The 10,366-nt window shown below is 44.3% G+C and overlaps 1 protein-coding gene across 3 annotated transcripts in view; it reads right to left on the reverse strand.

Annotated features, from left to right (window-relative positions):
• The window catches only part of dand5 (DAN domain family, member 5), a 42,191-nt gene extending 33,011 nt beyond the window's left edge, over positions 1–9,180 (reverse strand). For 2 of the 3 annotated variants that reach the window (XM_047151340.1, XM_047151337.1), the window contains exon 1: positions 5,551–6,311. The gene's annotated coding sequence lies outside the window, so the exon portion shown is untranslated. Of the gene's footprint in view, positions 1–5,550; positions 6,312–8,815 lie in introns of those variants that run through there. The other variant, XM_047151338.2, reaches the window with a different exon arrangement.
• Between the last annotated feature and the right edge of the window lie 1,186 nt (positions 9,181–10,366).

Here is a 10,366-nt window from a genome sequence, read left to right on the forward strand (position 1 = left end):
TTTTAAAAATGTACTCTGTGTGTGTGTGTGTGCGTGCGTGTGTGTGTGTGTGTGCGTGTGTGTGTGTGTGTGTGTGTGTGTGTGTGCGTGCGTGTGTGTGTGTGTGTTTACGGGAGAGAAGATGCCAATGGTGGTGTGTAATGTACGTTGAGGTTTGTGGGGGTCGGAGTGTTGTCAGTAAGAGTGTGTGTCATCTAATCCACAGTCAGCATTTTCTTGACCTCATTTTAACTTTATAACACACACACACACACACACACACACACACACACACACACACACACACACACACACACTCAACTAATTATCTACATCAAGATCAGTCTAAGGACTTAGCAGACAATAAGGACACAAGTGTGAGCAAGGTGGTGCATGCATGTGTGTGTGTGTGTGTGTGTGTGTGTGTGTGTGTGTGTGTAGGACAGGGTATGCAAGTGTGTTATCATGCAGCCAAGACAAGCACACCTGGCTGTTCAACTTTGCCAGACAGACAGGTACACACACACACACACACACACACACACACACACACACACACACACACACTGGAAAAAGGCAGACAGCCACATTTCCTTCAGAAAAACACACTGTAGGGATACGGGTGAGGCAGAGCGAGAGAGAGAGAGAGAGAGACAGAGAGAGAATAAGAAAGTGACAGACAGAAAAAGATGGACAGAGACAGAAAGACAGACAGAGAAAGCCAGGAACGGGCAGACAGAGGGAGACAGACAGACAGAAGGAGACAGACAGAAAGACACAGACAGAACGAGACAGACAGACAGAGACAGTCAGAAACAGACATAGAAAGAGACAGACAGAGATTGGCGGACAGACAAAGACAGACAGAAGGAGACTGATAGAAAGAGGCCGATGGATACATAGAGAAAGAGACAGAGAGACAAAGACAGACAGAAAGATTCAGACAGAAAGAGACAGACACAAAATGACAGACAGAATGAGACAGACCGACAGAAAGAGACAGACAGAATGAGACAGACAGACAGAAAGAGACAGACAGAATGAGACAGACAGACAGAAAGAGACAGACAGAAAGAGACAGACAGAATGAGACAGACCGACAGAAAGAGACAGACAGAATGAGACAGACAGAATGAGACAGACAGACAGAAAGAGACAGACAGAATGAGACAGACAGACAGAAAGAGACAGACAGAATGAGACAGACAGAATGAGACAGACCGACAGAAAGAGACAGACAGAATGAGACAGACAGACAGAAAGAGACAGACAGAAAGAGACAGACAGAATGAGACAGACCGACAGAAAGAGACAGACAGAATGAGACAGACAGACAGAAAGAGACAGACAGACAGAAAGAGACAGACAGAATGAGACAGACAGACAGAAAGAGACAGACAGAATGAGACAGACAGACAGAAAGAGACAGACAGACAGAATGAGACAGACAGAATGAGACAGACAGACAGAAAGAGACAGACAGAATGAGACAGACAGACAGAAAGAGACAGACAGAATGAGACAGACAGACAGAAAGAGACAGACAGAAAGAGACAGACAGAATGAGACAGACAGACAGAAAGAGACAGACAGAAAGAGACAGACAGAATGAGACAGACAGACAGAAAGAGACAGACAGAATGAGACAGACAGACAGAAAGAGACAGACAGAAAGAGACAGACAGAATGAGACAGACAGACAGAAAGAGACAGACAGAAAGAGACAGACAGAATGAGACAGACAGACAGAAAGAGACAGACAGAAAGAGACAGACAGAATGAGACAGACAGACAGAAAGAGACAGACAGAATGAGACAGACAGACAGAAAGAGACAGACAGACAGAAAGAGACAGACAGAATGAGACAGACAGACAGAAAGAGACAGACAGAATGAGACAGACAGACAGAAAGAGACAGACAGACAGAATGAGACAGACAGAATGAGACAGACAGACAGAAAGAGACAGACAGAATGAGACAGACAGAATGAGACAGACAGACAGAAAGAGACAGACAGAAAGAGACAGACAGAATGAGACAGACAGACAGAAAGAGACAGACAGAAAGAGACAGACAGAAAGAGACAGACAGACAGAAAGAGACAGACAGAAAGAGACAGACAGAATGAGACAGACAGACAGACAGAAAGACTGTAAGTAATGACACCTACACAAACCCATGACATTATGCTGCTGATCTGAGTTTGGAGTTTCCGGAGCCTTCCTGTGAGCTCCAGCCAGTCTGGTCCTGCTCCTCTGGCCTCTCATTAACCTGCTGAACTGCTGCTCACTGGATGCTTCAGGTCTAAACTCTAGAGTGGTTTGTGTGATAATCCCAGGAAATCAGCAGTTTCAGAAATACTCAAACGGTCTCTTACAGCCATGCCACGCTCATGACACTGAGATCACGGCGATTTATTCTCCCCCATCATGATGTCTGCTGTGAACATGAACTCAAGCTCCTCGCCCGTACCTGTACGATTTAACGCATCGCACAGCCGCCACATGACTGCTCGACTGGATCATATCATAAATACGTTTACAGATTTTCAACTCTGAACACACGTGAAGCACAATACACCTACAGCAGCAGAGAACACGTGGCCGTTCGGGTGATGACGGCTGCACACGTGGCTCCCGGATTCTCGGGAACCTAACATTAGCTGCTAAGTAAACTTCTTTAAATAACCCAGATTGCAGTTTCTCCCAGCAGCTGACCTTTTCATGCATTGTTGTTTTATCTCCTGTCCTCGGAGAGCACGTTGGGTAATTTCCACCCTCTCCACAATGCGGATGGAAAACCATGTCTGCTTTCACACAGCACGCTGCAGCGTCTCCCTCGTGCTCTCGCGCTTGTTTTCCAAGTCTTCGGAGGGGGGGGGGGGGGGGGGGGGGATGGGGGGACCGGACGACTCCACCCACACTGCTGTGTTTATCTGACCAAAATAGCCAGTATATGGTGGAAAGAAGAAACCCAAGATGTAAGAGAAGAGGAGGCCATCATAATGGTGTCTAGTCTGACCAGACAGTCGAGTCTTCAGGGGAAACTCTGAGGTGCTAGACACTTTTTGGGCGAGCGGGAAATAATCCAAAGCAAAGTATAAATAACGCTAAGCAATTGAGAGTAATGGCGAATACCGTATTCTGTAGAAAGCCTTCGCCAGGTATTAATGACGCTGAACAATAAAACCCTCGAAGACATGCCGTTATTGTTAAACGTCAGTGACGAGCGCGTCACGGCTCGTCACGTTACCAAGAAACCTCGAAGGACAGATTCCTCAATCTGAAAAACCTACAATCACGGCTTTATTTCTAACTGTTAAAATGCGCTGACACTGGAGACTCCTTCCTTACATGGCATATCGACACTAATGGGTTTTTTTTTTTTTAAGTCGTTTATGTGGAATAAATAATAAATAGCGCCTGTGTTACTATAGAAACAATGACGTATTCGAAGGAGCACATTGTACAATATACAGGGTGTAGTCCCATTCATAACGGACTACAGTACGTACACCTGCACCATGTCGGTTGTGCCTTCAGCATGTCCACCGACATCCACGTCTCGGTCGGGACACAGCACTCCCAGTCTTTTTGAATTTGTTAATAAGTTGAGTAACACGTTTCCGGTTGAAGTCCATCGCAACCTTCCTGATCCAGCCATGAGAATGACTTCAATACGTCCTTCTTTTGTCAAAGGCGTTCTTTAAAGGCTATCGGAAAATTAAAAAAAAATACACACGTATACAGTATATACATGGATATGACGGTAATGCAGCTAATAGTGCCTGATCACCAGCCTTATGAAACGGACATGTGGAAAATTCAAGGCTCCAAAATGTTTCCACACACACACACACACACACACACACACACACACATACATACAGACTCTGGTGTTGTGCACTGGAAAACAAAGACGCACTGTCTGCACCCGGCACTCTCTCTTTTCCAGAGGAGCTCGGGCAGTCCTTCACAGTCCAAAAAAGTGATAATTAGGCATGGAACCGCCCAGCCTCTGGCACACACACACACACACACACACACACACACACATAAATACACACACGAACACGTACACACCCTGACACAGACAAGCAAACATATACCGGACTCTGTGGGCCGCCCCCGCTCTCTGCTCTTGGTGAAATGGGGAAATAAAAACACATCCCACTTCCCGTTAATCAGCAGCGAGGTGGAAGGGGGGAAGGCTCGAGTGAGGAGTCTCTGTGAATCACCGCACACCGGCCTCCCGAGGCCTCCAAACGCCGCGCAGATCAAATCAGGGGTTTTTTTCTCGTTGATAAAACAGCGGCAGTTTCAGTACCGAATGATCTGAGCTCAAACCTCTCCTGCTGAGAGAACAGTCTTCCTTAACTCATCCCAATGCCCTCAGGGTCTGAAAATTCACAGTTGAAATACTAGCGAGAACTGAAAGTCTGCAGCCAGAACAGCAGCGTACTTAAAATAGACTGTTTTATTTCCCATAAATACACTTTACGAAAAAAAGAAAAAAAAAAAGAAAAAAAGAGAGACGGTTTTGTGGTTCCTCAACGGTTCTTCGTAGAGTTAAAAGGTTTTGAGTTTCCTAAAGAGGTTCCCTTTCTCATATGCAGTAGGGTTCTACTCCTATAGTGCATGTACGGTACAGTATATAGCGTAGGAGGAGATTTCAAAGTGCATTCGACTTTATTTGGAGTTGATTGGGCGGTGCATTAGAATGTGAGTGAAGCTAAAATTGTATTTCGATTGTGATCGGTGATGTTTGGCTTCGTCGGTGGATTAACAAATGGCGAAAGTGTTCTTTGACTCTGGTGCATTAAAACATGAGCTGTGGCCCGTGCATTTATTTATATTTTAATAGAAACATCCATTTTCCATACCGCTACTCCGTGTAACTCCGAGCCTGGAGTTATCCCAGGGCACAAGGCGGGGGACACTTTGGACGGGGTGCCAACCCATCGCAGGGCACACTCGCACACACACTATTCACACGCACTACGGACAATTTGGAAATGCCAATCAGCCTACAATGCATATCTTTGGAATGGAGGAGGACGCCTGAGTACCCGGAGGACACCCTCGAGACGCGGGGAGAACATGCAAGCTCCGTATACACAGGTGGAGGTCGGAGTTGAACCCTCAACTCTGGGAACATGCTGACCCCTTAATATAAACAAACAAAAAAAATGAACGTAAATGTTTATATTTGTATTTAGATTATTAGCAGTTAGCCCGTAATGGTGTTATTGTGATTTCAATGGTTATAGGTTTGAAGAAATAGACTCATAACGTACACTGTGAAAGAAAAACCTTTTTTAGGAACCTTTATAGGAACAGGAGATTGTATGAAACCCCGTTTTCTGTTCTGATACTAATACAAAAATAAAATCTTCCCCAAAGCCAGTTCCAATTCGTTTCCCTTCAATTCCACTCAGAATGGAATAATAGAGTAATGATAGAATAATCGTCATAATAATAATCAAAACAACACAACTGTGCGCTGTAAAATGAACATAAATAATCATTCATATCGGAAATGAGCTCATGACAGATTCAATTGCTCTTACGTTTTTTCCATTTCTGTCCAAAACGTCAAAACGTCGTGTCTCTCTGAAACCTTCGCAGACTCTCACGTGCGTTAAGGAGTCGGACGAGACGGTATACGTGCACGGGGAGATGAAAGCTTCGCTCTTTGTTCTACTATTGGTTGTACTTAACAGTTGAATCATCCAGGAGATAATATTCGAGCTGGTAGTATGCCACGTTTTTAAAAATAAATAAATAAATAAATAAGTGTAAAACCGGCTTCGCGAGTCCCCCGAGTGTGACGAGTTCATGTATGGCACATCCTCAAAAACTTGCTGCAGTGTGTCGAGTTCCAGTTTATACCTGACACACGATGCTTTATTAAAGGGTCATGACCTGTATGCTTCGCTCTCGACCCGAGCGCTGCAGTACTGAGGGTTAACCGTGCTCCGGTACCCATAAAAGCAACATGTCGTTGGGTGAAGTCCTGGTGGAGATCTGTAACAGCCCTGGTTTTCACTCACGGAGGAAAGGGAGGGTTTTTTTTGTTTTTTTTTTCGCTCCACGGTCTCAGATCGCAAGTCTCGGCAAGACGAAAGGGCTTGGGAGTCATTATAAAGAAAGAAATTGCCGCTTGAAGATTTGTAAACCAGCACCGTGTGCTGTTAACATGACTACGGACGGTTCATTAGCAAGGCGCTGACACACGAGAGTGCCAAGTTCTCTGTGCTGTCTGTCAGCCTTTGTGTCACAGGTCTAGGCGTCGTTGTCAGCACGTCGTTAGACAGAAACAAGTACAGGTACTTTGTCAGAAATGTTAGCTTGTCTTTCAGTTCACAGAGATATATTGTGGGGGGGGGGGGGGGGGGGTAATGTGTGTGTGTACGTGTGCGCGTGTGTGTGTGTGTCATGTTTTGTAAGAATTTCCACATTCTTTCCAGTAATACTTGAATAAACCCATAGTACGTGAGAATATACTGCACATATTGCTCACGGCATTTGAACAGCAAACACTCTTTAAACCCCACCGTGAACTGAAAAAAAAAAAAAAAAAAAAAAATGAAAGAACGAAAGAAATCCACCCAAACCTCAAACTTTTCCAGACACTTTTTTAAAGACTTTGCCCTACTCTCTCTCTCTCTCTCTCTCACGATCGTTCCTGACTCACCATACCTCTACCACCAGTTTCTGTTCATCCCTCAATCCAGCATTCCTGATCTCCGTCTGGGATCGCAGATAACAACTACTCATCTTGTTTAATTACTCATACAAATGATTATTATTACTTTGTTTGGTATTTCGAATGAATGATTTCAGTGATTCATAAGATCCCCGACACCCCTAAATATAGAGCATCCGAAAAGAACGGCACTCGTTTAAAAATCCCATGACCTCCTACTCGTTTAACTGCGGGACTCGATCCGGGATTAGCAGCCTCTTAATTCATTTAGGCGCTGGTACTGATTAGCAAGTCCCGCAGATGCTGCTGATTCACCGAACACACCACATGTGAGTGCAGTTATCATTTCGTACATATCTGAGTCGGACTTAATTAAGAACAGCTTGTATCAATTATCATGGACGCAGGAAGAACAACTCTCACCAGCTCCTCTTTAAACTGGATGGATGGATGGATGGATGGATGGATGGAGGAAAAAATTATGAATGAGTTTGATGAAAGAAAAGAGTAGCTGGACAGAGGAAATAAGATGGATGGATGGACAGAAGAGAAAGTAAGTTGGATGGATGGAAGAACATCAAGAATAGATGGATGACAGAAAAGTGTAGATGGATAAATGGATGGATGCTCGGTTAAAAAAGGCTGGATGGGATGGATGGATGGATGGATGAAAGAAAAGAGTAGTTGAACGGATGGAATGAAACGTTTGGATGGATTGATGGGTGGAAAGTTGGAAGAAAAGTGTAGTTCGTTAGACGAAAGAAGATGGAGAGCAGATGGATGGATGGATGGATGGATGGTTGGATGAACAGAAGAGAAGGTTAATCCGATGAATAGGTCGATGAAAGAAAGGGGTAAATGGATAAATGGATGGGTGGATGGATGGACGAATGTATGGATGGGTGGACGTATGTTTGTAGGTATAGATGGATGGATGGATGGAGGAAAAAATGATCGAGTTTGATGAAAGAAAGGAGTAGGATGGATGGATGGATGAAAGAAAACAGTAGTTGAACGGATGGAATGAAACGTTTGGATGGATTGATGGGTGGAAAGTTGGAAGAAAAGTGTAGTTTGTTAGACGAAAGAAGATGGAGAGCAGATGGATGGATGCATGGATGGATGGATGGATGGATGGATGGATGAAAGAAAACAGTAGTTGAACGGATGGAATGAAACGTTTGGATGGATTGATGGGTGGAAAGTTGGAAGAAAAGTGTAGTTTGTCAGACGAAAGAAGATGGAGAGCAGATGGATGGATGGATGGATGGATGTTTGGATGAGCAGAAGAGACGGTTAATCCGATGAATAGGTCGATGAAAGAAAGGGGTGAATGGATAAATGGATGGATGGATGCAGGTAAGTGAAGCTTGGATGATAGAAGAGATGGCTGGATTGGTAAACGAATGAACAGATCAGTGGTGGATCAAAGAAAAGAATGAAAACAATGCGCGATAGACGGATGGACAGACTATAGATGGACACTGATGGATGGATGGCTAGACGAACGGACGGACAGATGGATGCAAGAAGAGATGAATGGATAACCCACACTGGGCAGATTGGTACAGAAGACGAACCACTGGTACTCTGGGTTACTTCCTTCACTGCTGTTACTAATGAGTAAATATAATAAAGATATAGTGATACAGCTGTGAGTGGGTGAGCCAGACAAACACATACCCCTCACTGAGAGAACACTCACTTTCTCACAAACACCCACACACACGAAGTCCTCACGTTTACACACACACACACACACACACGCACGCACGCACACGCACAGAACAGAGGTCTCTGAAGTGTTTCCAGGACCCACACACACTCTACCACTGACACAGCCAAGTAATCAACCCCGGGGAAAGGCCTGTGACTCATGACGACTTACTCACTCTAACGAAGAGACAGAACGAGCATCTTGAGTGCACAGACAGTCACTCATGTTTCACTGACAGACACACAGACATAAACAACTGCACAAAACAGACAGACAAGGTTAAATACACACACACACACACACACACACACACACGAACAGTTACATAACTCTCACAGAGTCTGTAAAAAAAAGTAGACTTTCAGCAGGGAATCACCTTCTGTTTTATATTCTGATTTCAGCAAGATACCTGAGAACTCAACCAGAGGTCTCCATCTGGGCATTAAAAGATGATGTCATCCATATGGGGAACCACTTGGGGGGACTTTAGGCACAGTTCCCCACCCACACCCTTTGTGAGTGGGGACATGAAGGGGAAACGCTTCCCATGGTCTGGAACTTCCACACTCGCGTGAAGCCCCCTTCACCCGTATTCTCTTACTCGGAGGTCTTACTCGGAGGTCAAGCTCTGTCGCTCATGCATCTCCAAAAGTGTTTTAGTTTCAGATCCTGTTGAGCGAATCCTAATCTCAGCCTTTTACAGAAGAAACAGCAAAACTGACGAAAGTAAGATGAGCGTGCTCTCTGATCAGTATGATGTCATTGCTCATAAACGACCTTGTTGCCAGCGGTAATGTTACAGCAAAACACAGCAGCAGGTGATATGAGTGTATCACTTCCCATGTTACAGCTTGACAGCGTGACATGTGATGTGTTTTGCTGTTTGGGGGGGGGGGGGGGGGGGGGTTCAAAGGGGACAGGTAGTTTTGTGAAATGCTTAATAAACCAACATGAACACGCACGAACATGCACAAATCTTTTCGTTTACAGCTGTCGCATAAATTGCTTTCTTCTGTCAACACTTCTGCGTCATCTTATTGAACCCAGAAACTGGATTCACGTAAGACGTGATTTGCATGAAAACAAATACTATGCCGTACGTCGCTGTCGCCAAATAATGTTGTTGTGAAACGCATCGACTGGCAGCAACATTTGACATTTCGAACCGTTAGTCGATTGACCGAAAATGGAGATGCGTTTTAGATTCTATGTCTCATTTAGAACCAATCTGATGTTTTTGTATTTCTCTTAAAGTTTGTTGTGTTTTTGCGCACTACATTCTAAATTTTGCACCACATAAACCTATCCAGACTGAAAAAAAACGTAGAAGGGTAGATCACTGGATGGATGGATGGATGGATGGATGGATGACCTTGGAGTGATTATCGACTCCAGTCTATCATTTGATGCTCGTGTAGATAATATTACTAGGATGGCCTTCTTTCGTCTCAGAGATATTTCTAAGATAAGAAGTATATTGTCACTACGTGATGCGGAAATACTAGTTCATGCATTCGTCACCTCTAGATTAGATTACTGTAATGCCTTACTGTCTGGATGTTCCAGTAGGAATATAAATAAGCTCCAGTTAGTCCAGAATGCAGCTGCTAGAGTCCTAACTAGAACCAGAAGATACGACCATATCACACCGATATTATCAATACTGCATTGGCTCCCAGTAAAATCTCGCATTAACTATAAAATACTCTTATTAACCTATAAAGCACTAAACGGTCTCGCGCCACAGTATCTAAGCGACCTTTTGGTTTTCTATGATCCGCCACGCCTACTTAGGTCAAAAGATGCAGGCTATTTGTTGGTACCTGGAATAGCAAAGGCTACAGCAGGGGGAAGAGCTTTCTCTTATAGAGCCCCACAGTTATGGAACAGTCTTCCTATTAGTGTTCGGGACTCAGACACAGTCTCAGTGTTTAAGTCTAGGCTTAAAACGTATTTGTTT

This window comes from Ictalurus punctatus, chromosome 26, assembly GCF_001660625.3.
Source record: "Ictalurus punctatus breed USDA103 chromosome 26, Coco_2.0, whole genome shotgun sequence".
Classification (NCBI taxonomy): Eukaryota; Metazoa; Chordata; class Actinopteri; order Siluriformes; family Ictaluridae; genus Ictalurus; species Ictalurus punctatus.